The sequence below is a fragment of the Lycorma delicatula genome, chromosome 10 (assembly GCF_047948215.1).
Source record: "Lycorma delicatula isolate Av1 chromosome 10, ASM4794821v1, whole genome shotgun sequence".
NCBI lineage: Eukaryota > Metazoa > Arthropoda > Insecta > Hemiptera > Fulgoridae > Lycorma > Lycorma delicatula.
Window position 1 is genome coordinate 94,401,248 of NC_134464.1, and position 27,538 is coordinate 94,428,785.

Sequence of the window (27,538 nt, forward strand, 5' to 3'; positions counted from 1 at the left end):
CCAGGTTGAGTTAGGTGAAACTGTAGAAAGACGGAGTCTCGATGTTGTCCTTCTACAGCACCCATATGTAATTAGGGGTGATCTGCCAGGCTTTCACATCTGGAATAAGTTTTGTGTAGGGCATCTGCTATTCTGCGCAGGAAGTCGCTTGGTAATGTCTTTATACGGTAGGTTTCTGATACGCATCACGTTGTGGTCAGACTTGCCATTCGCGGACAGAACCTTACAGTTGTTAGTTCATATTTCCTATACAGGGATCCCACTGAGGAACACATAGCGACATGGGATAGGATCCTTCGTATTGTGGGCAACGGTCCGATCATCCTTAATGGTGCCGATATTAATGCGAAGTCGCTTTTCTGGCACAGTGGGATCACCACTGATCATGGCGGTGGCTTAATTGATAGTTTCATCGCGCAGCACAATTTTGAGGTTTTTAATATTGGCCGCTTACGTCGGTACCGTTAACGGACAAAGGGCTTTTTCAGGTACAGATATTGACATCACTACTGATAGGGACATCCCTGGCAGGGTCCTTGACTGGTCTGTGGTCGACGACTGTTCTATCGATCATCGGTTGATACTTTTTGAAATAGCGGATGAGCTGCACGATGGCCATGAGGGACACTTTCCTGTTTACCGGGGGCGTTTCCTGCATAGGAAGGCGGACTGGCTGAAATTCTCCTCTTTCTTATAGTCCAGACAGGAGATTTTTTCACGAGACCTTGACGCCCTGCCATCAGATGTCCTGGCAGAAAATTTCACTTCTGCGGTGGTGGAGACGGCTGAAGCCGCCATATCACAAAGGCACTGGTCGGAAACGTATATCTGGTTGGTGGTCTCGGAATCTGACAGCAATGAAGCAGTCTGTGAATGAAAAGGGCTGTGCAACGAGAGCGTGATCCCGATCGGCGTACAGCCCTAACTGCGGATTATCGCAGAAAGAGGGCTAGGTACTTTCATAACATTAGGTCCTCCAAGCGTAATTCATGGAGCTCCTTCGTTCAGGCGCAAGAGAATAGAAACCCCTGGGGGTATTGTATATAGAGCCCTTGATATTCCCGGATACACTATGGTGGGTGAAGTTTAATACCACTGGCGTGTCAGGCAGAAAATCGCGATTTTCGAGACCAACTTACAATCTTCTGAGATCACTGAGGCGAAGGTACGTCAGGTGATATGCAGTATAGCACGGCACAAGGCCCCCGGATATGATTATATCACAGTAGAACCCCTCGTCCGAGCGCTTCCAGTAGTCCTTGTTCCTCTAACTAGAATTATAACAACCTGTTATAATTCCGAAAATGGCCGTCGAAGAGCAACCTGCTCTTCGACGGCCATTTTCGGGCGTGATGGAACCGTGGAGACTTGGTGTTGTTGTTCAAAGGTGGCGACAAAGATCCTACTGTTAGTTCTTCTTACCGTTCACTAACGCTCTTGCCAGCGATTGGCAAGGTTTTTTATAAAGTCTTATATTTGCGCATTAACGTTAGATTGGCCAATGATCATTTGCTAATGGACAACCAGTATTGGTTACCGACCGGGCAAGAGAGCACTGAACGGCTCTCAGAAAGCACCGATATGAACGGTTTTCTAAATCGAGGCCAGTATGGCTTCATGAAACGGGTTGGCACAGAAGATTGCATCTTAAATGCTCTTGCCAAGATGGAAAGCGCCGACTATAAATATGTTTTAGCAATCTTTATTGACATAGAGGCAGCATTTCCTTCCGTGTGTTGGTGTTCTGTTCTCTATGAACTGGAACACAATGTTCCCGTGGCCCTACAGGCCGTACATGACAACACATGACAACTTGTCTAACCACACGGCTGTATTAAAAGATGCGCACCTAGGTTTGGAAAACTCCGTCACCAGGGTTCCGTTCTCGGTCTCTTGCTGTGAAACTTGGTCTTTGACGGATTTCTGGGATGGACATTCCCAGAAGGGGTCAAGGCCCAGGCTTTCGTCGATGACTGTCTCCTATTAATTCGTGGTAGCTCACGATGGCAGCTAGAAAATCGAGTGCAGACGACTTTGTCAACCGCAGAGGGCTGGATGGATATGCAAAATTTAAATATTTCTGTGCCCAAGACGAAGTGAATGCTTCTCAAGGGTGCAGACAAATTATCATACAGTCGGAACCGTCATACAGTCTGGAGTTTGAATTAAACAATAGTTCGCTAAGGGAACTAGGTCTAAATTTCGATGTTGCGAACAACATCTGGTGGTGTGTTGTAATTAATTTGCCTCGATTCTAGAGGCGTTCAAAGAAATCGGCTTAATAGATGTAGAACTAGGCGCGGGGTTCGCGCTTTGGCGAAATCGGTTAGCCAATTTAGAGGACAACGATGTAGGCCATGCAAGATGTCCGCATGAGGACTGCAGCGATGGCAAAAGCCGAGTCTAAAAACCAGCGATGTGAATGCCTACCCAGACATTCACATCGGTGGCATCCCAACCGAGGTCTGGCTTATTACTGTGAGGTGTTATCAGTTGATGATCTATAAGACGACTTCCGTTAAAGCCCATCAGGGCATGAATGGGGGGGGGGGGTGGCGACCGGAATCGCCACAAAGTGGGTGTCTTCCCCTACAGGGGTTGGGATGGGGTGCGGGCGGGTGGTAACATACAAGGTATGGATGGCATGGGCGAAGTCAATGGGAGCATTGTCCTCGCTTCCAAAAGCGATCAGAGCGAAGGGAGTGATAGGGTATGTTTTCATTAGAAGCTTACTAAATTTGTGAATCTATTTCTTGATCTTTGAGTAAATTGAATCGGATAAAATCGTAGTCGATGCGACCAACATTTGTTTTGTTGATAAGAGAATAGTATTTTTGGTGTTTTAAAGATCAATCAACTAATTCTGAGCGATAGATAATTTAAAAAAAAAAGAAACAGCATTCACATATTTTAAACAAATATTCTCCGTCTGTAAAAGTTTAAACTGACTACCACCACGTCATCTTAAATAAAATGGTATTTTATTTAAAACCTGAAAAAAAATCATCAATTAATAACCAAAAATAAAAAAAATTATGATATAAATTTCAACCATCTGTTATTATATTTTGTATTCTTAGTCAGTATTTTTTTTTTTTTTTATTCACATTTATTTATTTCACAGTACTTATAATCTTTTAAGTTTATAGAAGAACAATCTATTTTTAAAAATATTCACTAAAAGTGGAAATTTTTAAGTTACCAACTGTATTTTTTTACGCTGTTCTTATAAAAAAAAGACTTTAATCTTTATTTCTTTAAAATTAATAAGATATTAACGTGATGATTCTAGGATATATAGATTTTTTTTTAATTTAACATACAAGATAGCCGAAATATATTTGTTTTCGTATTAAAAAAAAAAATGAAACCTTTAAAGCTGTGTTTAATTTGTTACTGGAATTAATATGGTTTCGACCAGTTAATGAATAAAATTTCTATGATGATTTAAAAAAAACGACACACTGAAATTAACAAGACTTGCCTAATTTTATAGTAAGAAGCCTTCGTTAAATTTATCAAACGAGAAGAATAAAAACATCAGCACGATTATAGATATATCATTTAAAAAATAACAGCGATTTTTATTTTATCTCTGGACAGTTAAATGTAAATACATGTACTTCATAGAGTTACGTATCCAGACGATACGATAAAAAAGTGTATTGTTATAGATAGCGCAAAGCCGTTAAGAGCGACATCGTCATGGACCGATGCTATCGTAACTATTCCTTCTCATCTAGGTTAAACCTATCCGATCCTTCAAAAAAGAATTAACTGTTCGGCGACAAAAAAAAAAATTGTGCTATACAAAATTACACTTTACACAGCGCATCGTCTTAAGAAATCAGATTACAATCGATCCTCAGAAAACCCAGTATAATATCTGATATATTAAAAAATCAATAAACTAAATACCATTCGTAAGAGGAACGGTGGCATTTAAAAACTTTCATCCGGGTGGTACCAAGTTCGAGTCCCAGCCACATCGATTTTCTTCTGCTGTCGGATCCAGATTCAAGTCTAAATTCTTTTATTTTGATTTAGTTGATCGTAACACTAGCGTATTTTCCTACTAACCAAGTTAAATTCCTTTAACTTGCATGTACTTATTAAAAAATTATAACCGAACGTTTTCGCATTATGTGAATTGTAAGTTTCTGTAACTTTATAATTTTGTCGATAATTATTTTGCTATTTATCTTTTATCAACTTCTTGATTACGTGTATTGTTAATATCATTACTTTTGGAGAAAACGACTTTTAACAAATCTCCGTTAGATCTCTGATGTTTTACCTAAGTCAAAGCCGTAAGTAACATTAGGATAGTTTACGTAATGGGTAAGAAAGCATTGTAATGGGTACCGTGATTCGACATCTTCGCGTTTCACATCCGCCAGACCCCAAAACCACAGTCATCTCAAAAGTTTATATATATATATATATATATATATATAAATGGATGTTTTGTATGTCTCTTATGCGTTCTTATGCCATTCGTCTAATTGCGATGAAACTTTGGTGAGTTTCAAAATATCCATTAGTTACGTGAAAATAAATTTTTTTTCAAAAAATTGACCCGCTAGGTGGCGAGATATTTCGAAAAATCGATGCATGGTCCGATTTGGCTCATATTCAGATTATATATTGGTGACGTGAAAAGAAATATTTTTTGCAAAAAATGGACCCGCTAGGTGGCGCTGGCGTCGAGGTATTTCGAGAAATTGTAAAATTTTATATGGTCCGATTAGCTCATATTCAGAATTTTAATTACGTGAAAAAAACATATTTTTGAAAATATGGACCCGCCAGTTGGGACTGAAGTCGAGATATTTCAAATAATTGTATTTATTGTCCGCCCGATTTGGCTCATATTCAGAATATATATTACTTACGTGAAAAGAAATATTTTCCACTTAATCTATATATATATATATATATATATATATATATATATATACTCAAATCTAGCAACAGTGAAGCATTGCCGTGTCAGCTAGTTGATATATTAAATATAACGACCCAAAATCTTGGTCGAGTTCATTAATGGGCAAAATCGGACCATGGGGGTGGAAATGTGGAGGCTTCTTAGAAAAAACAAAATATCGCTATAACGTTCTTAAGTAGAATATCGAATTCGTTTAAAGTTTTTAATATTCACTGGATAAGGGCCTAAAACTATTTTAGGAACTAAATCTTTCTTTCCGATTTCTAAAACATTGAAATAATTAGTAAAATAGTAAATTCAAATTAAAAATTTCATAAAATTCTTTAGAAAAAATTTATTAATAATTATGCTTAATATAAAAATAAATAAATAAAGTATTTTGTGTTTAATGCATCTTGAACAAGAACCTATCGTCGGGGCTGACAATGATTAGTGATTGTCAGTCAAACTGCTTTGCTGTGGGGTTTAGGCAACAAAGCTGAATAGTGTGTTATAGTAATGCCACTTTCGGCTAAATAAGGACGTTTCCTTTGTTATTGCATCGTGTCCCCGTTCTTAGGTTCGTGAGGCCAATAATCCTTTTGATCCTCTGGCAGGCTCTGGAAGCGATTTCGCTCCGACCTCTCCGGTGGTGTACTCTAGAAACTTTAGGCGACAGGATTCTTTCAAACTGCAGCTGTAGTGCCTGACAGTGCAGTTGGTGTATTTTTTCGTCGGTAAGCTACTAAGGAGCAATCCGGGAGAGATTGCTTCGAGGACACGGTTGGTTTAGTCAAGAACTTGGTTACCAGTGACCTCCTACCGAGAAGGTCCCTGGGCAGGTCTCTGCCGAGGCCACGGTCCTCTAAGGAGGTCACGGAGGTCTCCACGACGAAGGAGGCCCTACCCTCTCGTGCACAGGCGGATTATACGACAAATCCTGTCAATAACTCTCCGTTGAACTGTGTGGAGAAGACATCGGTCGGAACCGTGCAGGAAGAGCAAGACAGTGGAGGGTGAGCCAAGGCTGACAGGCAAATTCAAGGGTAACGGAGCACACTGGTGAGATGGTCCGGCAGTCGGAGCGGATGAAAGACTGAAAGACTGACCACATATGGGCTGCCACACGTGTGGCCAACCCGGGTCTAGGAGCGCTGTTAGTGTCACAGTACTCGACTGAGCACTATGTATGTAGCGAAATCAAAATTGGGAGGGAAAGCATCTTTGTTTTCAACATCTATTGTCAGTATCGTGACCCGCCAGGGAGATACATTGACGTGCTGCGGCGAATAGCCCGTACGCACGAAAATGCGAACCTTGTGATAGGAGGTGATTTAAATGCGCATTCGGCGCTTTGGTATAGCGATAGGGTGACTGACAAAGGTAGGGCATATGAGAAGGCAATCGGGTCTCAATGTGCTGAATCAGCCCTCCAGGTTTCGTACCTTCGAAACTCTGCGAGGTAGTGCCAACATTGATGTGTCTTTATGCAATAGAGTCGCGTTGGGCAAAATTAGTAAGTGGAGGGTACAACCTGAACAGTTCAGTGATCACCGGATGATCACGTTTGAATATTCCTTGGGACCCGGTGTGAGAGTCGCCCCTGCGATTGAGGGGAGACTTCTCACTCGCAAAGCGGACTGGAGAAAGTTCGATGAATTGATACAAGCTGCTGATTGGGATGAGGGAGGTATTCTTCCGAACTCGGTGTCGCGTATTCAACAACGGCTGAAAGAAGTAGCTGAGACCTCGATGCCGCGTGCTCGAGGAACTGTGAAGTCTTTTGCCTGGTGGTCTAACGACTTGGATAGACTACGGCGGATAATGTACAAGGACCGTAAGCGGTACCAGCGGTGTAGGAACCCTGATAGGCGGGCTGTTCTACTGGAAACATATAAGAACAGCAGGCGAAGATTTGTAAACGAGGTATATACGAAGAAGCGTGCGGCTTGGCACAAGTTCGTATCGGATAACAGAGGGGATCCCTGGGGTGCAGTCTATAGGATTGTAATGAGTAGGAAAGTAAGCGCGGAAATACAGACAACCCTCCGGGAGGGTGATGAATTTACAGCGGATGCGTGTAGTACTACGTCCTTCGCGCTGCGAGCCTTGCTGCCAGCGGACGAAGAGCTTACGGATGGGGATTCCCATCGAGAGCTCAGGGTGGCGACTCGGGACGTCAGCCGCTGCTCTGACCCTATCGGGAATTGGAGTTTGGATGAGGTAAAACATGCGGTGTTTGCCTTGCTTAATAAGAAGGCGCCGGGAATTGACGGAATTACTGGTGAGCTAATCAAGCGGTCTTGGGGTAGATTACGGGACCTCTTGGTGCGTTTGTATAACAGTTGTTTACGCAGTGGTGTCTTTCCTGTAGAATGGAAAATAGGCGATCTTCGGTTGATTCTTAAGTTCCTTGACTTGGATAGGACGGCCGTGAAGTCGTACAGGCCGATAACGCTCCTTCCAGTGCTTGGAAAAGTGCTCGAGCGTCTGAAATCCAGCCGTCTCGATGAGCTCTTCCGGGCTCGAGGGGCGTTCAGCGATCGGCAGTTTGGTTTTAGGCGTGGGGTTGGAACAGAGGATGCGATCAGCTTCGTAGTGACTAAAGTTAAGGGAAGCCTGTGTATAATGGTGCTCGGCATCAGTTTGGATATAAGGGGCGCGTTCGACAACGCCTGGTGGCCGTCTATTCTGGACGGCCTGCTGGACGTTGGATGTCCGCGAGACATCTTTGTGCTGATTGTTGATTACTTTCGAAATAGAGAGGTTCGGCTGATCATCGGTGGTGAAACGTTGGCAAAGGAACTAACAAAGGGTTGTCCGCAGTGGTCTGTCCTCAGACCGATATTTGGAACGTTATTATTAACTAGTTGCTAAAGTCGAATCTTGGTGAGGGTTGCACAGGCATCGCGTATGCCGATGACATACTGCTGCTTGTGGAAGGCGATACTAGAGCCGAAGTAGAGGCTAGGGCATGTAATGCCCTAGACGTAGTCTCGAACTGGGGCCACGAGGCTAAGCTCCAGTTCTCACCCTAGAAGAATAAACTGATCAGCCTAAAAAATACGAAATCCCTTTCGGTGCGTCGAAATGTAAGAATGGATGGTATCCCGTTACCATACGCGGACAAAATAAAGTATCTAGGTGTCTGGATCGAGGAAGAATGCAGCTTCTCCCTCAATGTAGACTATCTTTGTGACAACGCGATCGGTTCCCTGACAAAATTGAAAAGTGTGTGCAATCGAGAGTGGGGCCTGGGAGTCCGGACGTGTCGGGTAATTTATCGTGCAGTATTTGAGGCAATACTGACGTACGCGTCGCACTGCTGGAGCGACTTAGCGAAAAAAAGGGTTTATCGGGAGAAGCTCTTGCTCTCATTACCGTGTGCAAGTCGTATAAGATGACTTCGGCGGCTGCATTGCCAGTTCTTTTGGGGGTGATCCCTACCGATCTACTTGTAATAGAACGTGCTGAGATTTATAGGAGAGTGAATAACGGTGAGGCTAAGCGCTCGGTGCATAGAGAACAGCGCGAGTTGCCGCTGCGAGCTTGGCAGGCTCGCTGGGACGAAGCGTTAACTGTTCGTGTGACCTATCGATTTAGCGATCAATGCGTAGCAGCGAATTGCTTTCTAAACGAATTAAATTTCAATTTATGTATATCGTATATATTTTTAGTAGTTGACGGGGTGCGCCTATCCATGTTAGCAAATATATGAAAAGTGAGCGGTTGGGACACGTAAGCCGGTGGAGTATGGCAGTGCTCTTAGTCCGCCCACGCTGTTAGGAAACTCTCGAAGCTCTTTAGGACACTGGTCGCTAAACTGTTTCGAGTCTCAGTAGCCGTTTGCGGTACAGACATTCGGTCTTATGCTTTAGGGCGACCGAATGGGATGATGGTGGAGAAATGCCAAGCAAACCAATACCTAGATCATTTATTCAGATACGTGATGGTGTGATTATAGTTATATATTTATATATATTATCACGGTCACCATCTCTATTGCATATTTCAACACAAAGACCGGCTTTAATCCACATTAATGTTACTAATAAAGCTAAGTAGAACTTACGAGGTAAGTTTTAAACCGTTTTTAAACAAACTGTTAAATGGGAAATGGATAGCGTTTTTTATAGCGCAAACACACTTCATTGAAAGTTACATTAACGTATAGATATATCAAACTCTTTTTTTTATTTTAATATATATTATCTTGTAGATGTAAATTAATGAATTTTTGTACAATAATAAAATTAACATCAACCTTTATTATCCTTTACCTAATTTATCAACAGTTCCTGTAAACCATCAGTTAAATTTCCTAAAGTAGAAACTAACGGTTTTGCATCTTATTTCTCCTCCTTGTTTAAGAAAACGCTAATTCATAATTATTACACTCCCGTCCAGATAGCACTGTAGCAGAGCTATAGATCTAGAAGGGAAAGTATTGTATTTGGTCCGATCTGGGCATATACAGTTTTTATCGGATCTTGACGTTTTGACACCTAAGGAACCCAAAAAACCGGATTAGAATTTTCCGGATGTTAATGTTCGTATGTAGAAGTGTTTGGTGTTGGCCTCTAAATCACTTTATATCTCTAGAAAAATTGTACCGATTTTGACTAAACTTTGTCAGATTACTTCTATATTTGAGACATTACATTTTCAACTTAAAAGGTCAAGGAGGTAAGGTTGTAGAGCAACGTCACCCTCAGTATCTCGCAATTTAGGCTCATTTGTTAATAATTCAAAAATAACAACATTCCAAAAAAAGTTTTGCAAAATCGCACCCCTAACCCTAAAAAATGCTGTTGTAGTTGTCTGCTATGTTGTGAATTAAATAAATGAATAATATTTAAAGTGTAAAAAAAAATAACTCGGTCTGGCTAGATCTCGAACTCGATCGTCTGGTTGATTAGTATCTGGTGCGTTAAGCCGCGCGGCTACATCTGTCTGCCGATGAATTCAAGGCAGAGAAACACAGGAAGTGGTTGGACTTCTGCGCAGACCTGGATCGTGATGCTTAGGGACAGGCAACGAAGAAGCTTGGAAGACGCCTGCCCGTACTTATGGAGAAGAGTGCAATAAGAAACGTAGAAACAAGATATAGACAAATCACAGGACTTTGAGGTACGCAGATTAACGATGGATTAGGTGACCTGAGCGGTTGGTAGACCGAGAGACAAACGGAGTTCTGGATCTGATGGGATTCCTGTACTGATTCTCAAAAGCCTAGCGAGGTCGGTCGCAGCCTCAGTTCTGTATGCAACGCCGGCCTGGGTAGGGCAATTAACTTCCAGCGAAATCTCGACAGTCTTCGGAGGGTCCACCGGAGAACATCAGTAGGAGTGGCTACGGGTAACAGGACACTCTCATACGGTGCTGCGTGTGTTCTTTCTGGGGTTTTCCCGGCGGACTTGCTCGTCTCGGAGAGAACGAAACGGTTCGTGAGAGTGAGTAAAGCAGACGCCAGATTGTCTGTTATTCGACGATGGAGTGAAAGTTGTACGGCTACTGTTAAAGTAAGCCGGACCAGAAAACTTATCCCTGAACTGGGGAAATGGCTCGCTAGGGAACACGTGAATTAAATTACCATCTGACGCAGGTCATATCTGGTCGTGGCAATTTCGAGGGGTACCTGTACAGAATAGGCAGAAGAAATTGCTAACGCGTATGTACTGCCGCGAGCAAGATTCAGCGGAGCATACAGCGTTCCGTTACCAGAGAGTTTTGCCAACGGCAAAACTCTCGGATCAGGGCGGGAGTCGCTGACCTAAGACCAGAGGGATTAATAGATTATATGCTGGCTTCAGTGGCAACTGGAGAGCCGTCGACTGTTTGGCAACGATGATTTTGAGGGAAAAAGATGACAAAGGACGTCGAAGGGAATTTTAGTTTAGGGCAGGGCGGACAGCCCCCGCTGGGAGGGCTGGCATGCTGAGGTGTGTCGACTCCGATGATCAGCAGGGAACTCCTAGCATCTGTAGGCTGGGGAATCAAAAGACCGAGTCCCAGCTGTTGGATGAGGCCCGGGAACGATATAGTCGGGCCCGGTTTCCCGTTACCAGTAGTTACGAGATATGCGAGAAAATTTACAGACCTAGTCCCGTTACTTTCAGGAACGACATAGTCGGACCTGGTTAATCCCTCGCTGACGATTTGAGGCTGGTGTTGATCACAAAAGAACCAACCGGCGAGCCGACCTGCCATGCCGGATGTTCAGCCGGTAGGCGGGGAGGCTCGTTTGAGTTTGAAGGAAACTTCGCTGAGCTGAGCTTTACTTAATTGTATGTTCAGCCCAGCGAGTATGGAGTACTTTATAATGAAACAACTGTAAAAGGGATAATTATGAAATACGAGTATATACAAAATTTTTACATAAGAAAACAGGCAACCCACAGCTGACGTTCCTTCATTTACAACAATTTAATTAAAAGAAAAAATTTCCATTCGTAGTTATTACGGGAATTCTTTTTTTTAATTATCGTAAAACATATTAATTATTCTAAAAAGTTTCTTTTCTTTCCATCGAATTTTTGTTCTTCGTGGAGGTTAACCGGTTAAAGTAGGTTATATGACGAGTGGAGTTTCTTGTCTTCTTAATTTAAAAGGTTCAACCTTCGATAAAAATAATAGATAATTGCGTCAGTTACGTAAGTATCGTATTTTTTATGTTTTGAAGAATCGTAATTATTTCGCATTATTTACCGTTAAGCTCTTATTAGAACTTTATATCGAATCGTTTGGTTACCTATAATATCGATAGATTTCCCAACTTGTAGATCTGCCATCCATTTATCAAGATCGGTTTCAGAAATATTTACATTTTACAAATTTTATTGATAACAACAAATAAGTTTCCCCAGTTGTAAGATCTTTAAAGAAGTTTTATTTTCTGTTGTATTGTTTGTCGATCGTTAATTATTTGTGATATATCAGTCGGTATTTAGTTACGTACAACGCAAATATTTTAATTTAATTCTGAGATCGGAAGGTTATTTAATAAACTCAAGGAAAAGTATAGGATTAAAGAGAAAAAAATTATATAAATAGATTTTGGCGAGTTCATTTTAATTTTCAAATTTTTTTCCATTAGAATTCTCTTTTATGTGAGAGTTTAATTTAAAAGTTAAACTTAAAAAAATAATCGTTTGAAAGATGCGTAATGTAGTTAAAAATAATTGTATTTTTATAGTCGATGAAGAAAAATTATAACCGCTAAAAAATAGTTGTTAAAAAATACGGTAAAAAAATTAATTAAAAAAATAACGGAATGAATGATAAACATTGTTCGTTTGGCAGAAGTATTAACATGTGTTTTATCGTACGACCTAAAAATCTTACTTGCCAAATTACATAAAGAATAAATATATATGTATAAGCTAAGATACTTGTGATAAAAATAGATCGCTTATATTCACGTTGAATAAATAATCACCAATGTCGATGTCAAGGTTTTTGCACAAATATCCAATAAAAGTTTGATCCTTTAATTAAAAAAAAAAATTTTAATATAAATAATGTTCTCTTATATAAGATAGTTTAAAATAATACAATTAAAAAAGTTTTTTTTTTAAATAATTTTATTCGATTATATATTTTTTTGTTACGTAAGAGCGGTCATCAACAGTTACGGTCATTAATCCGATGGAAATTGGTAGGTATGAAAAGATGCCATCCCTAACCGGGATTCAAACCCGAAATCTCCGCATGAATTGCCGAGACGCAACCTTCTAAGCCACGGAGGTAGGCTAAATTAAGTTGTAAATTGTATTTAGTTATTATTACGTTTCTTTTTAATTAAAAAAATTAATAATAAATTTAACAGAAAAATATATAATGTCCAAACAAGAAGCGTAAATAATTTCACCAACATCTGCCGATAAAAAAAAGAGATAAATATTGAAAATCAAAAAACATGACTGCCAAACAAATCATTCCTGACAAACATTGCTCTTTAATACAGAATAATTACTAATAAAGGATAATTAAACGGTGTGCGGATGACAATTTTGTACATAGTATAAACGTTTTTATAAGATATTTAAACACACACACGCGCACGCGCGCATACATACAAACAAAACACACAAGGATTCCAATGCGGGGTCATAATCTAAATCGGTTCTATATACATATATACATACATACATTAGAGTGGTCCAAATAGGGCAAAATTTTTGTCGAAAAACGTGCACCCCCTGATTTAAAAGTACTCTCAAAAACAAAATTTTTGACGCGTTGATGAAACCTTTCCGTTCGAAAAAAGTCATCCCCCACTCCACTTGAATTTTAAAGGGGATTTAACATGGGTTTTGACGTCGTGACGATATAGCGCTAGCATGTTTCATCACAAAACTTCAAAAATAACGTATATAAGGGTTTTTGGGGTCGGAGAACACGAATTTGAAGTCAAAAACTTATTTTGACACATTGTAACTGTCAAAGTCGCTGTCAATCAATTGACAACTAGCGTTCTTATGAAGGAAAATCAATGTTAGACATTACAAACAACGTTAATTAGGGTTTTTGGGGTCGGAGAACACGAATTTGAAGTAAAAAAAACTCATTTTGGCTAGTTCAATTCAGATCTCAACTGAATTGAAACTGAAAATGGTTGAAAAACTAGCAATTTCGGGTGAAACTTACGAAAATTTATTATCTGCGACAGATGATGATTGTGATTATGATAACGAACCTGCTCACACGAAGCGCTACGAAACTAAAAATGTTAACGAATTGTTAAACAAAGAAATCGACTTTTTTGTCAACACGGAGTCCTTGAATTTTTTTAAACGATTCGAACTTGCGACTAGCTTTCTAGAAATTGATCCGTGTAAGTGGAGCGAAAACGAAGATTATTTGGCTGCTTTGAATTGTGTAAAAAATCTAAAGGTCGTCAATGACTGCTCAGAAGGAACGGTTAAGTTGGTGAAAGAATTTAGATGTAAATTCACTAGAGATGAAAGTCAATTGCAATATATACTACAAATTGCAAATGATCATCGCAAAAAACATCCAAATGTATATAATTACATTACATATATAATGTAATATAATAATAGAAATAGAAATCATAAAATTTTAACAACATTGTTTGAATAATTATTTACATGAATATAAATTTTTTTAAATAAAATGAGAGTTGATCTTTTTGAATCTATCCTTCAGATTTTTTTTTAATTGACAACGACTTCAACAGTTTTAATGTGTCAAAACAATTTTTTCACTTCAAATTCGTGTTCTCCGACCCCAAAAACCCTAATTAACGTTGTTTGTAATGTCTAACATTGATTTTTTAACATAAAAAAGCTACTCAAAATAAGTTTTTAACTTAAAATTCGTGTTCTCCGACCCCAAAAACCCTTATATACGTTATTTTTGAAGTTTTGTGATGAAACATGCAAGCGCTATATCGTCACGACTTGAAAATAACCTAAAACCCATGTTAAATCCCCTTTAAAATTCAAGTGGAGTGGGGGATGACTTTTTTCGAACGGAAAGGTTCATCAACGCGTCAAAAATTTTGTTTTTGAGAGTACTTTTAAATCAGGGGGTGCACATTTTTCGACAAAAATTTTGCCCTAATTGGACCACTCTAACATACATACACCCTAAATGCAATACACTTCTTCTTTGGCAGTCGTGTAAAAACTAGTAAGACAACTTCACACGTATGAGATACAAGGTTTCCAGATCGTTCAGAATTAAGCGTTGAGATGCCAGTTAATCAAAAACGATTCTGTAATCTGATAATTTTTTTTAACTTTTTAAATTTATTTAAACATACATATACATATATAGCCTATGACATTCCCGGCAATGTAAGGATTCCAATGCGGGGTCATACATATAAATCGGTTCAGCCGTTGAACTGCACCGGTGGAACAAACGTACATATACCTTAAATATATTACAATACTTTTTTGGGCGGTCGTGTAATAAAGAAAAACATTTGTATAAAATAAATTCCAAAACCGAATTGTTTTCAAGTTACGCCTAGCGATAAAATTTCGCTTCTGATTTCTGCTTTGTTGCCAAATTATGATCGTATCGAAATTTTTGTTCGCAAATTACGGGATAAAATAATGTTTTTTAACGTGAAAAAACAAACTGGATTCCTGATATCTCTGGTAGTTTTCGACAAAATATTTAATTAAAGGTAGTTTTAAATAACTCGATAAGTTTTATTAAAACGGTCATTTTTTTATTTACAAAAATAACATTTTACCAGAAATGAAAAATCTAAATAAATTTTCCTTCGCTTCAAGTTAATAAAAGGCAAATTATGAAACCACTTTAAAGCAGACTGATCATTGAAACGGCAAAAGAAATAGATCGATATAATGATCGATCGTAGGACGAAAGAAGTAGCTGCTCGCAAGATAATATAGTTTATTAAATAACTCACCACCAAAAGCACTTCCTCTATTAAGACGCTTAAGTTGGCAATTAGTGTGCTTATTTGCTAATGAAACCTTTGAGTTATATGTAAGAAATCTTTACGTAAAATGATAAAAAAAATAATAATTATATTATCTTCGATCGTCTGAAATATAATTTTTGTTTCGATATTTTTATGTCCGTTAAACTTAGATGTAACAAATTTGCTATAGAACTTCAAGAGGAACTTTATTCTACAAAATAACAAAAGAATCAAACGGAATCGATACTTTTGGGAATAAAGCTTGAGAACGGATAAAAATATACATATGGATTAAATAAAAACCTTTTCTTTTTTTGAATACAATTAACAAGAAAATCGGTTCAATAATCTAACAGTTATTAAAAAATAACTACACGATTAATAATTTTTTCTAATGTACACGCTATTGTAATCAAATTGCTTATCAAACCTTTTTTTTCTCGACACAAAATTTACGATAAACCCTAGTGATCTTTATGTTGTCAAGGTTTTTATTAAAACATTTATCAATATGTTCACGAAAAGGTCAGTTTATTAATGTAAAATATGTTTTACATTTTTATAATTTTATGTTTTACATATTTTTTTTATTTTATAACATTTAGCAAGAAATTAATTCGATCGGAGTTAATTTTGCTTATTTTACATAACTTTTAATAGTAAATAAACATTTACGATTATACATATTTGTTTTTAAATAAACTATTAAAATAATTTGTAACGCTGTATAACACGATAACCTAATAAAAAAACGAAAACAAAATGAAAAATCTAGCGTAGACGTTGCAGAAATTTCCTAGCGCTTAAATAAAATTTTAGTAAGAGTTATTTTTCAATTTAAACGATTACCCCGATGTGAAAGTAGATTTTTTTTGCATCCGAATAACCTAACCGATTTAACAGTTATAAGCGACTAAATTGATATCGCACAAAAAAAAATTGTTTGTTTGTTTTTTTATTAAATACAGCCCTAAAAAATTATAATTTTACTATATATGTGTTTAGTAAGAACTTGAAACCGTAACTATCGTGATGATGCATCGTTTCGAAAAAATATTATAATAAAGAAAGATTCAAGTAAATAAGTTAACTACAAAATTTAAAGCGGCATAAAACTTAAATTTGTTAGGCGTCGGATAATTTATCCTAATGATATAGATTAAAATTTATTACTCCCCTCATAATGCCTTACTTAGAACTAAGTATCGATAATAACGAATAAAGAAACGATCCGGTCGGCCTAGCGGTTAAACTCATCGTCGCAAAATCAGCTGAATTTTAAAGTCGAGAGTTCTAAGGTTTGAGTCCAGTCGCTTTTATACGGATTTGAACGCTAGAGTACGGATACCAGACTTCTTTGGCGGTTAAGTTTCAATTAACCGCGTGTCTCAGGAAGGATCAACCCGAGTTTGGTCCGTACTACATTTTTACCATTATATTTACACCTACACCGCACTACATATGCGGTTACATCGATACCGGTAACTTGGTATCAAAGCGTTTGCCCTTACCTATGCATCCGGTCCCGGCAATATCTGGAATGCCGGTTGGAGAAATATATATATATATATATATAAAATATTGAATAGAAGGATCAAGATTTTAATAAAAATCAGACCAAAATGTAGGAAAAGATGAGTTATTTACAACTTGTAAAAAATCAGATAGCATTTAAACGAGTAGAAAACTAATAAATAATTTATAAATGAGATAAGTATGTAATCCTTCCCTGATCCTGTTCAAATTTATATACAAGAGATGATACAGCAACCGAACGGAAAACTTCAAAGATGTATCCAAAAAAAGAAAACAAAGCTTAAAGATTTGTTGACGATAGTGCTTTGAAATAAATAAAAAACGACTTCAAATAAAAATTAAATAATACGGATTTTTCGTTAGAAAATAAAAAGAGATATAAAAACAACGATCATGAAACGAGACGAAAATAAGAATAACGATCGATTAAATTTTACGTAGAACAAAATACGTATACTAGAATTTGCAGAATATTTTTTATTATAAAATTGTAAACGGTAGATGAAATAAGGCGCATTAGGTAAAAACAAACAGAAATTTCGTTTTTTTTTAAATTATAATTCTTTTATTTTGCTCGTATAAAATATATATACGGATCTAAGAATTAGAAAATAATGCATTTGTGAGAATAGTAGCGCTTCACGGTAAAAAATAGAGAGGTTGTTGGAATACAGTGTTACGCAAAACGTTTGAAAATTAGGTAGTTTGTAAAATAAAAAACAAACGTACGAAGAACAGGAGAGGAGAGAAACTAGTTGCAGAACCCTGTAAAGAGAAGAATTAGGTCGGTTAGTCGTTCATCGAGATAATCGGGTTTAGTTAATCGATAATAAAATAGGAGAAAGGTAATTGTGTGAAAAACAAAAATCGGAATCTATAGAAAAAACAGGATTTTGTTAATATAATTGGATAAAAGATTAGCGTAGATTACAAAGGGGTAGAGAATGACATCGTAGCGATCAAATGATCGATCGCTTTAAAATAAAACAACACAAAAATTAAGAATTTAAAATAATTCAAATCGGTAGATTCAAAAATAAAAGTTACAAAAATATATAAAATACAATTTTGGGGTATTTATATTATAAAACATTTCTGATAATTAAACCGTTTAAAATAACAGTAACGTATAAAAACTTTGTGAAAGTTTAAAAGTATTACTGGTTACCGTTTAAAAGCCAAATCACTTACTATATAATTAAGCGATTTGACTTTCTGTATATAGTAAGTAAAATACATAAAAAGCCATCTCTAAATATCCACTACCTTTTTTCAGGCAACTTTTGTAAATTTTTGTAGAATCAACCTCCTAACATATAAGTACTACAAATTACAGAATTAAATTCCAAATTTTACAAGAGATGGATTATTTATAGTAGAGATTTATGAATATTTTAATTCAAAGCACTTACATTAACAAAAAAAAAAAAAAAAAAATACATAAAAATTCAAAGCGGAATCATTTTTATTCAAAGAAGACATTAACATTTCTCCAATTTATATTGTAACAACCGTAAAATCAGGATAAAAAGAAACAAATAGAATTTTTATTAGTAGTTTAATAAAACAGAAAACCTACACAAATCCTGCAAAAATATAATTGCATTGTAGCAGCAGATAAAGTAGACCACCTCGTTAGTTGTAATCTTAATGCAGGAAATTTATAAAGGAAATGAAGGAATAATAATTTAAATTAATTTTTTTTTCTTTAATTTAATTTCAAATTTTTTTTTAATTCCAGAAGGATAAAAATAATTAAAGGAGATAAAGGTTGCAAGATTCACTGATTTTATTACTATTTAGGTTGAATAAATAATTTATAAGAAAAACAGTATTATATAAATAAAAACAGTATAAATCATTATAAACAATATAAAACATTATATAAATCTGAAGAATAATAAAAATATAACTATATACCAATAATAATTTAAAAAAAAAAGAAGAAAAATGGCAGAAACAGTATAAAAAACAAATACATAATTTTTTAATATTTAATTTGATTCTTTTAATGCGAGTGCCAAATCAAAAACAACTATCGACAAAATTCAGTAACCAAACTTTAAACTCTGAGTTGAAATCAACGTTGCTAATTTGTATGCTCAAATCACAAAATTTTCAATAAATTAAATCGATCGTGATCTTAAAAATTCACGAGAAACTTTATACCGATCAATGCCTAAACAACTTTACGCCTTAATTCACTCCAATCTCTGTGGCAGAGCGGTAGAGTTTTAACCTTTCATCTGGAGGTCCCAGGTTCGAATTCGGGTCAGGCATGGCATTTTTCATACGCTACAATATCTCCACTTTATATTCCCATGCACAAGCTTCCGGCTTATACGGTGAATTAATCGTTAAAAAAAAAAATATTTATTTTAAATAAAACCAATGCTAAGATTTTTATGTTAAAATTGTATTTAATTAAATAAATACAGTTTTTAAAAATTAATTTTAATCAACATATATATATATATATATATATATATATATATATTCCAACTTGTTGGAACAAAATGTACCATGAGAAAAAATTACAATTCAACAAATTATAAAACAATAAAAAAACTTACTCAAAAAAAAACAACCCAGAAGGAGAAAAAGCGGCTAAGTTAAGATTCCTGATTGAATTCCAAGCACTTTAGTTGTTATAACTAGAGAGTAAAGATATGTAAAGAAAAAAATTACGGTTAAAAAGAATAAATAAAAATGTTATCGGTAAAAGAGAACGTAGACCAAAGTTCAATCGTATTATTCTGTCCCCCCTTCAAAGTCTTCTTCCCCCACTACCTTAATTTATTAAGTAATACTCCTTATCATTATTTACCGCATACATATATACAAAAATTGTAAACACATAGGCCAAACGTCGTTCAACCTTCAATAATAGTAGAATTCGTTAACCATATTAAACTCATCTTCGATCAAACGATCGGTCATTTAAGAAATTAACACAATTTTTACATAAGAAAAAAAATTTAATAGTAAACATTAGCGGTTGGAATGTTCAAGGTTCATTAGTATTTCATAATTTGAAATGCGCTTAAAAATAACAACAAAACTAAGATAAAAGACTATTATATGTTTTCCATTTAAAATTATTATTAACATTAGACCTAAAATTTAATTATCTTGCTTGTTTTTACAACACATTCACACAACACTTAACTACAATTTTTTTACTGTAACAACATCCATCGCCTTGAAATGAAGATAATAAAAGCTCGATAATAAAATATCTAATTTAAAATAAAGAATATATTTTAAAAAATAGTATAAAACGGTTTTGTTATTAAATAAACATCAAAAACATAAAAATTATTCGGAAAGAGTCTGTAGGAGAATCGTACGATTTGACAAATAACCACGAATACATCATCGGCGATGAGGTAATGAATGGGCTATTCATTACCTCATCACCATTTTGAAACGACCGGGGCCGGTCGTTTCAAAAGCAGAAGTAAAAACTTCATTCGACGAGTTAAGATGTAAGAAAACTACAAGTCGCGATGAGTTACCGATAGAAATGTTAAGAGCCTTACGGGAAGATGCGATAGAGAGATTAATATAACTTCAAAATAAAATCTGTAGGACTAGTCGATGGCCGAAATACGTCCTTAAAATACTTATGACACCCGTACTAAAGAAGAACAATGCCGCATATCGTAAGGATTACAGGACTATAAGTCTAATATCCCGTGCTGCAAAAGCATTAACGCGAATAATACCGAACAGGATAGAGGGAAAGATAGAGAGAATGTCGGACGATAAAACGTTTGGTTTTAGAAATAAACAGAATTAGGGATGCGATAGGTCGTTTGAGAGTTTTGATGGAGAGAATAATAGATTCAAACGGTGTACACGGTGCAGAAACACGGTCTTTAAAGAAAATAGAAACTCAATATCTGGAAAGTTTTGAAATGCGGCTGCGGAGGAAAATTCTAACTAACTAATCATCAGGTCTTAAAGAAATAAACGAGAGTAGGAGTCTGGTAGACGATACAAAGAAGAAAAGCTAATCGGATAGGCCGCACCTTAAGATACGACTGCATTCAAAAAGTAATAATCGAAGGAAAGATTGCAGGTGTCAGGGAAAGAAGGGAAAGAGGAAAAAGGAGGATAGAAATGTCGGATAATTTGAAAGGAAGACGCGGATACTACAATTTAAAAGTAAAAACTCAAGATAACCGAAATGGAGAATGCTGTTTCTTGATACCTATCGATAGACAGTTGCACTAAAGTAGAAGAAGAAAAATACCTAAATGTTTATTTCAAGATAATAAACCGCTACAGTTTTGTACTAAAGTATTCATTCCCCGCTTTATTGTCTAACATTTTCTAGTCGAGCTTCTTTTATCAAACGACTTCTAATCAAATCATTTTTTTTTTCTTATAGTTAATTAGCTTGTATATATTATGATAAATTCCACAAATATGAACTAATTTTTTTAATAAAATAAAAAGTTTTTAAAAAGAGAAATATTTTTAAACGTAATAGAAAGATCAATTTTTACCCTCCCGCAGAAAAAAAAATAGTATCAAGCACGTGTATTACTTATCGATGGTATAAACGTGCTATACGATTAAAAACCGTTTTACGAGGACCAAATGATATTTAGATCTCAGAACGATAAAAACTTTTGCCGTCTGAATGAAGATTTTTAAAAGGAAATAAACGGTATACGTTAACAAATCTTTCAGTTCTGCGAAAAGATTGATTTTTCGTTAATTTAATTTTGTTTTAGTCTGGATTATAAATAACACGGATAAAGAAATGTGTATTACTTATCGATGGTATAAACGTGCTATACGATTAAAACCCGTCTTACGAGGACCAAATGATATTTAGATCTCAGAACGATAAAAACTTTTGCCGTCTGAATGAAGATTTTTAAAAGGAAATAAACGGTATACGTTAACAAATCTTTCAGTTCTGCGAAAAGATTGATTTTTCGTTAATTTAATTTTGTTTTAGTCTGGATTATAATAACACGGATAAAGAAATGCGAATGTTCTAACTTGCAGCATCATAATGAAACGCGCTTCTAACTTCTAACTCGAGAACGACTCGATCGATCTTCTATCAGATTTTCATATACGCAACTTCAGTATATACAAATTTAAATGAAATGCATAAAATAATTTTGGAAATTTTGAAGCCCGCAAAAGTTTATACATAGGCCTATATGTATGTATTTATACAAGGAAACCCCGATTTAAGCGAATCGTATTTTTCGTAACCTCACGCTTCAAAACAAAGAAGATCCATTTTTCTCCACCACTCGCATATACGACCAATAGTAATACCGTACTTTACTTTGAAAAGTCAATAAAAACCTAAAAGTGTTGGACGTTCACAAAATTTTTTTAAAAAATATTCGTGTATTAAAAAGCGTCCAGAAATACGTAAACGTTCATTTTTATTTCTAACAAGATGCTTATACGATGTAAAAAAAAAAATATTTTTAACAAGAGATCGATGGAAACCCGGGTTAATAATCGAAAACGTTTTAAACGATTTTTTTGTAAGGTTTTAAGATTTGTTTTACGTAAAATTTTCAGGAGAGAGTAAAATAAGCAAAAACCTCGGCAAAGGACTACTACTTTGCCTACAGATTTTTATTTCAAATATACCACAGTAACCGCAACACAGTCACTGGGACGAGTAGCTAGTATATATATACTAGCTGGCCCGTCTAGGCAGAACCTGGACCCTTGGGACTTCGTCAGCCCAGGTGAATCCCGGAGCAACCCAAGGGGCTCCTCGGGACCAAGGGTCCTACCCAATGGGCGAAGAGCTCGCTTCGCTCACCGTTCCGATTTGCCAGGGGGACCGGCACTTGATGTACTTTGCTGTGAAATGAGGCCTCAACGGAATCTGTAAATAAATGTTTATACATTTTTAAAGTCGCGATGTACTTTTGAGTCCCTCGATTTAATATACTGCTATATGCCTATCAGAGTAAAAGATTTATTTATTTATAACGGAAAAGATCGTAAAAGCAAATCTTTATAATTTAACATTTCCTTTTTAATACGCAGAATTCATCCGTGGTTTTGAAGAAAATAAAAACGCGTAATTTATTCGCTTATTTTTATAGCTTATAAATATTTCACGTCGTAAACTTAAATTTAACTTTGCAAAAAATAATACAATTTTATAAAGAATGTGACGTTCGATAACCTCACTTATTTTTTTATATTTTCTTAAAACGTCTCACGAATGCATTACCGTATCGATACCTCTTCCAAATTTCTCTGACCACTTTATAAATTAGTCTAGTTTTCCCCGTAAAAGATCGTAGAATATTCCCATCCTGCCTTCTCTTGTTTCTCACCTACACGATTGATTTTAGAAAAAATCATATGAAAACTACCTTCAACTCTATATATATAGCCTGACAATTTTGATATTTTTATGAACGTTACCCGGTATTTACCAAATCCTAAAGTTTTTTATATTATTAATTATTTGGTATTTCATTACTCGGTGTTTCAAACGTTATTTAACCCTTCAATCTCAGACCCGAAATAAGTTAACGCATCGCATTTTCCTGTATTTAACATCAAACGATACTTTCTACACTTTTATACTAAATTTTTAAGTTATAGAATTTTGTTTGGATTAATTAGTTTAGTGCGTATTAACGATTAATAAATTATAATGATTTAAATAATTTTTTTTTTAATTTTCCATTAAATTAGAAATTAAATCGTATTTACGGTTTTTACATTATTATAAATTAAATAGTTTACTTCATAAAATGAAGCAGACATAACGGTATATAAATTTCATTTGTATATGGATTAAACCCACCGGTTTGGTCTAGGGATTACGCGTTTTCGCAAATCGGCTGATCTTTCGCAAATCGGCTGATCCTTCGAAGTCGAGAGTTCCAACGTTCAAGTCCTAGGAAAGTCAGTTACTTTTATACGTATTTGAATACTACATCGTGGACACCGGTGTTCTTTAGCGGTCGGGTTTCAATTAACTACACATCTCAGGAACGGTCGAACTGAGACTGTGCAATACTACACTTCATTTACACTCATAACGTCATTCTCAGTCATCCTCTGAAGTAATACCTGACGGTGATTCCCGGAGGCTAAACAGGAACAAAAAAAAAAAGGTATACGGATTAAAAAAAAGTGAAATATAGTAACAATTTGTTTAAATGCGGCATTATTATTTATGAATTTAATTAGACGACTGAAATAAAAAAAAGAATGATCTTTAGGAAAGTAAAATATAACTTTTCTAAGAATCGCAGAATATTGCGTAATATTTTTACAACGGTGCAGGATTAATAAAAATTAATTTTAAATAAACAATTTTATATCGTTATAATTTTTTTTTAATTATAAATTAAATTAATCGTGTATAAAGAAAATATAAAAACCTTTTAGATAAAAACATTTTGACGCTAATTTTTTTCAAATGCGATTAAAAAATAATAATTTTATTAAACGCTAACTTCTCCAAAAATAAATAAACAATAAAATAATAATTTATCATATACGAAGTTCGTATGCAGTATTAAACTGTAAAGAAGAAATTACGTTTTGCAAGGTAGTTCTGAAAAACAGATCAATGCACATCCAGGAACCAAGGTCAGTTCTTGCTTAGCAACTAAAACGCCATTTTATATATACATATACGCCAATATATATATATATATATATTGTAATTTACTCTAAATTTATTTTTAAGGATATATATGCATCACATCAAAATGCATCCTAAAATTTAAAAAACGCTATATTTTCATAACCGGAGGATATGTTTAAATTAAAATAAATATCATGTAATTTTTAATAGGGTTAAAATGATATAAAAAGAGATGGGTATATAAAATTAAAAATTATATATATATACGTTGAATATTTTTCGGTTGGATGACAAGAAAATATTCAGATCACAAATAAATCAGTACGTAGATGGTAAAAATAAACACAGATAAACTACTTAGATCGAAAATATTCTACGTTCACAAATCTTCAGGTAAACCAACCGTTATAAAATTTTGCAGTATTAAAACAAAAAAAAAAACACAAACCACTAACACGACATTTCGCTTCAAATGTGAAACTTATATTATAAAATTTTATAACCGTTAGTTTACCTGAAAATAGAATATTTTCGATCTAAGTATTTTATTTGTATATTTGTATTTATCTTTAGCATCCCCGTAGCGATTTATTTTTAATATGAATATTCTGCGCTTCTGTTTATATATATGTACATATATATAAATTTTTCTCTCTTCAATGGAAATAATATATTTACTACATTCTTTCTTATCGAAAGAAATAGATTTTAAACCGATTTGTTTTTATGGATGTAACGCGTTTAAATCTTTCAGGAAACTTATAAGAATAGTCGTGTTAACTTTCACAAAATAAAATACTAAATAAGTTTAGTTTTGTGTAAAATGTTATATTCTAGTCGATTTTTTCAAGGTTTTTTTAAACAAAATATGAAATAAATAAAAAAAAAATTAAATAGCTATTACAGATTTAGCAATATTTACAATATCGGCAGCCATTTCAGAAATATTGATTACTAGCGTTATTTTTTCGGTGTCAAACTTCTACTGTAAAATTTATTTTAAAAATAATAATAAAAATGTTTTACGCTTACGCGTATATACCAAAAAATGTTTTTAGATTACCAAAAGAAAGTACAAATCGACTCCAACGTGTTTTTTTTTAATTGCCCGTATCAAAAAAGTCAATTTTTGATAATCCAGTATTATAACTAAGATTTCCTGTTAACTGTCCATAAAAAAACAACCGATCGACAAATTTGAAAATTTTAAATCGATAACGACATTCTGAATCTCCGAAAACATGTATTACGACAGATATTACGCCCGCCTCGTGGCGCGAACTGTAGCGTATCGGCCTTTCATCCGAAGGTTCCGGATTAAATCCCGGTCAGGCATGGCATTTTCACACGCGCTACAAATCAGTCATCTCATCATCTGATACCAAACGGTGGTCCCGGAGGTTAAAAAATAGATATTACACAAATCGTATGTAATAAAAATTCTTGTACAATTTTAGATGAAAATCATGTTTTTTTTTAAGTTACTTTTTCTGCTGTGAGAACCGTAATCTAGAGCGGTAAAATCAAAGCACTGATACGAAAAAAAATTGAAAGAAATCGATCCAAGCGGTTTATTTTAAAGGATAACAAAGCCATACAGACATTAACATGCACAGATGAACGTTTTTTTATATATAATAATGAAAAGTATTTCCTTATAATTATTGGAAATTAAAAATTAGGATGCGAGTTTCTTTAGCGACTTATTTTCAGGGTGTCGTCTAAGCTTATCTATAACCAGATTTATTCAGTTTTATTTTATTAATTCTTTTCGATAATAAGTTATATCGTTTTTAAAATAGATTATAATAATAAATATTATTTTTTGTAAGATAAATTCAAATAGTTTATTATGAAACTCATATGATAAATTTGATAAAATGATGGTGGCTAACACAAAGCGTTGTAAGTTAATTGTTTTTTTTATTTTTAAATGCATTCTGCTGACAAATTGATCAATAACTTACTATTATATAAGAAAAACTAATTAGAATGTTATAAACTTTACTTTAATTTACATTGAATTTTTACAATTTCAAGTAAACATTTTAAATAATCGATCTAAAAAAATCGTAATTTTCTTTAAAATACTTATTTCTTAGAAAAAATTTTGTTTTAGGTAAACCAAAACTTCTTCAAAAAATTCTTTCAGATTTCGTTAAAAAAGGATATTATTTATTTGTTTATCGTGTTTCCCAAAATAAATGTCGGTGTATTATCTTGTTCAACTAATGTTAATTAAATCTCATATTTGGAAAAATTAAAAAACATAAAAGGTTTTATGCATTACGTTTCCTTGTCGTACTTCTTATCTGAAATAAACGAAAAAAAATGAACTCGCGATTAATTTAAAATGTTAGTACGCTTTCAGCAGCTAATTAACTTATTTCATATTAATGTTAACAAACAAATAATCGACTTAAACTGTGATAAAAACTTAAAAATTTCTGAAAATGGGTGTACGTTGGATAAAGACTACAGTATAGTCGCTGTCCAATTCCTTTACTCACCGTATACAATAAGATACCAAAAATACAGGTAATAAGCGATTATCAATTGTTAACTTTGTAGATAGCTCCAAATTTTGTTTGTTTTAAAAATACATTAATTAGTGTTATAAAAAAAAAATCGTTTTATAAAATATGAATAAATTTTAAATTAACTTTTAATTATTTATAATATCAAAATTGTTTAATTTTTTGTCCTGAAAACACGTAGAGAAATTATTAAACATATATAAAGTTATTTTTGTATTTGATATTACGTGATACACCGGCTAACAAGATCGATTATAACCTATATTAAAGAACTTAACCTAATTATTTTTACGATTAAGACAGTTTAACGTAAAAAAATGACTATTACAATTAACCGTACTTACAATATTTATAGTGTACAAATAATTTTATTCTTCAAGGCACAGTAGTATCACTAAAAACATACAAAAATTGGTTTCGAATTCGTAGCGTTCTTTTCTCAAGCTCTTATTTGGTACGCAATCTTTAAATGACGAGTGTAGGAGTGTAGAGGTTTTGATGTA

At 34.6% G+C, this 27,538-nt stretch overlaps 1 protein-coding gene across 2 annotated transcripts in view; it reads right to left on the minus strand.

Moving 5' to 3' along the window:
• PCB (Pyruvate carboxylase) overlaps positions 1-27,526 on the minus strand; it is a 225,975-nt gene extending 198,449 nt beyond the window's left edge. The window contains exon 1 of one of the 2 annotated variants that reach the window (XM_075377320.1): positions 27,380-27,526. The gene's annotated coding sequence lies outside the window, so the exon portion shown is untranslated. Of the gene's footprint in view, positions 1-19,462; positions 19,619-27,379 lie in introns of those variants that run through there. The other variant, XM_075377319.1, reaches the window with a different exon arrangement.
• Between the last annotated feature and the right edge of the window lie 12 nt (positions 27,527-27,538).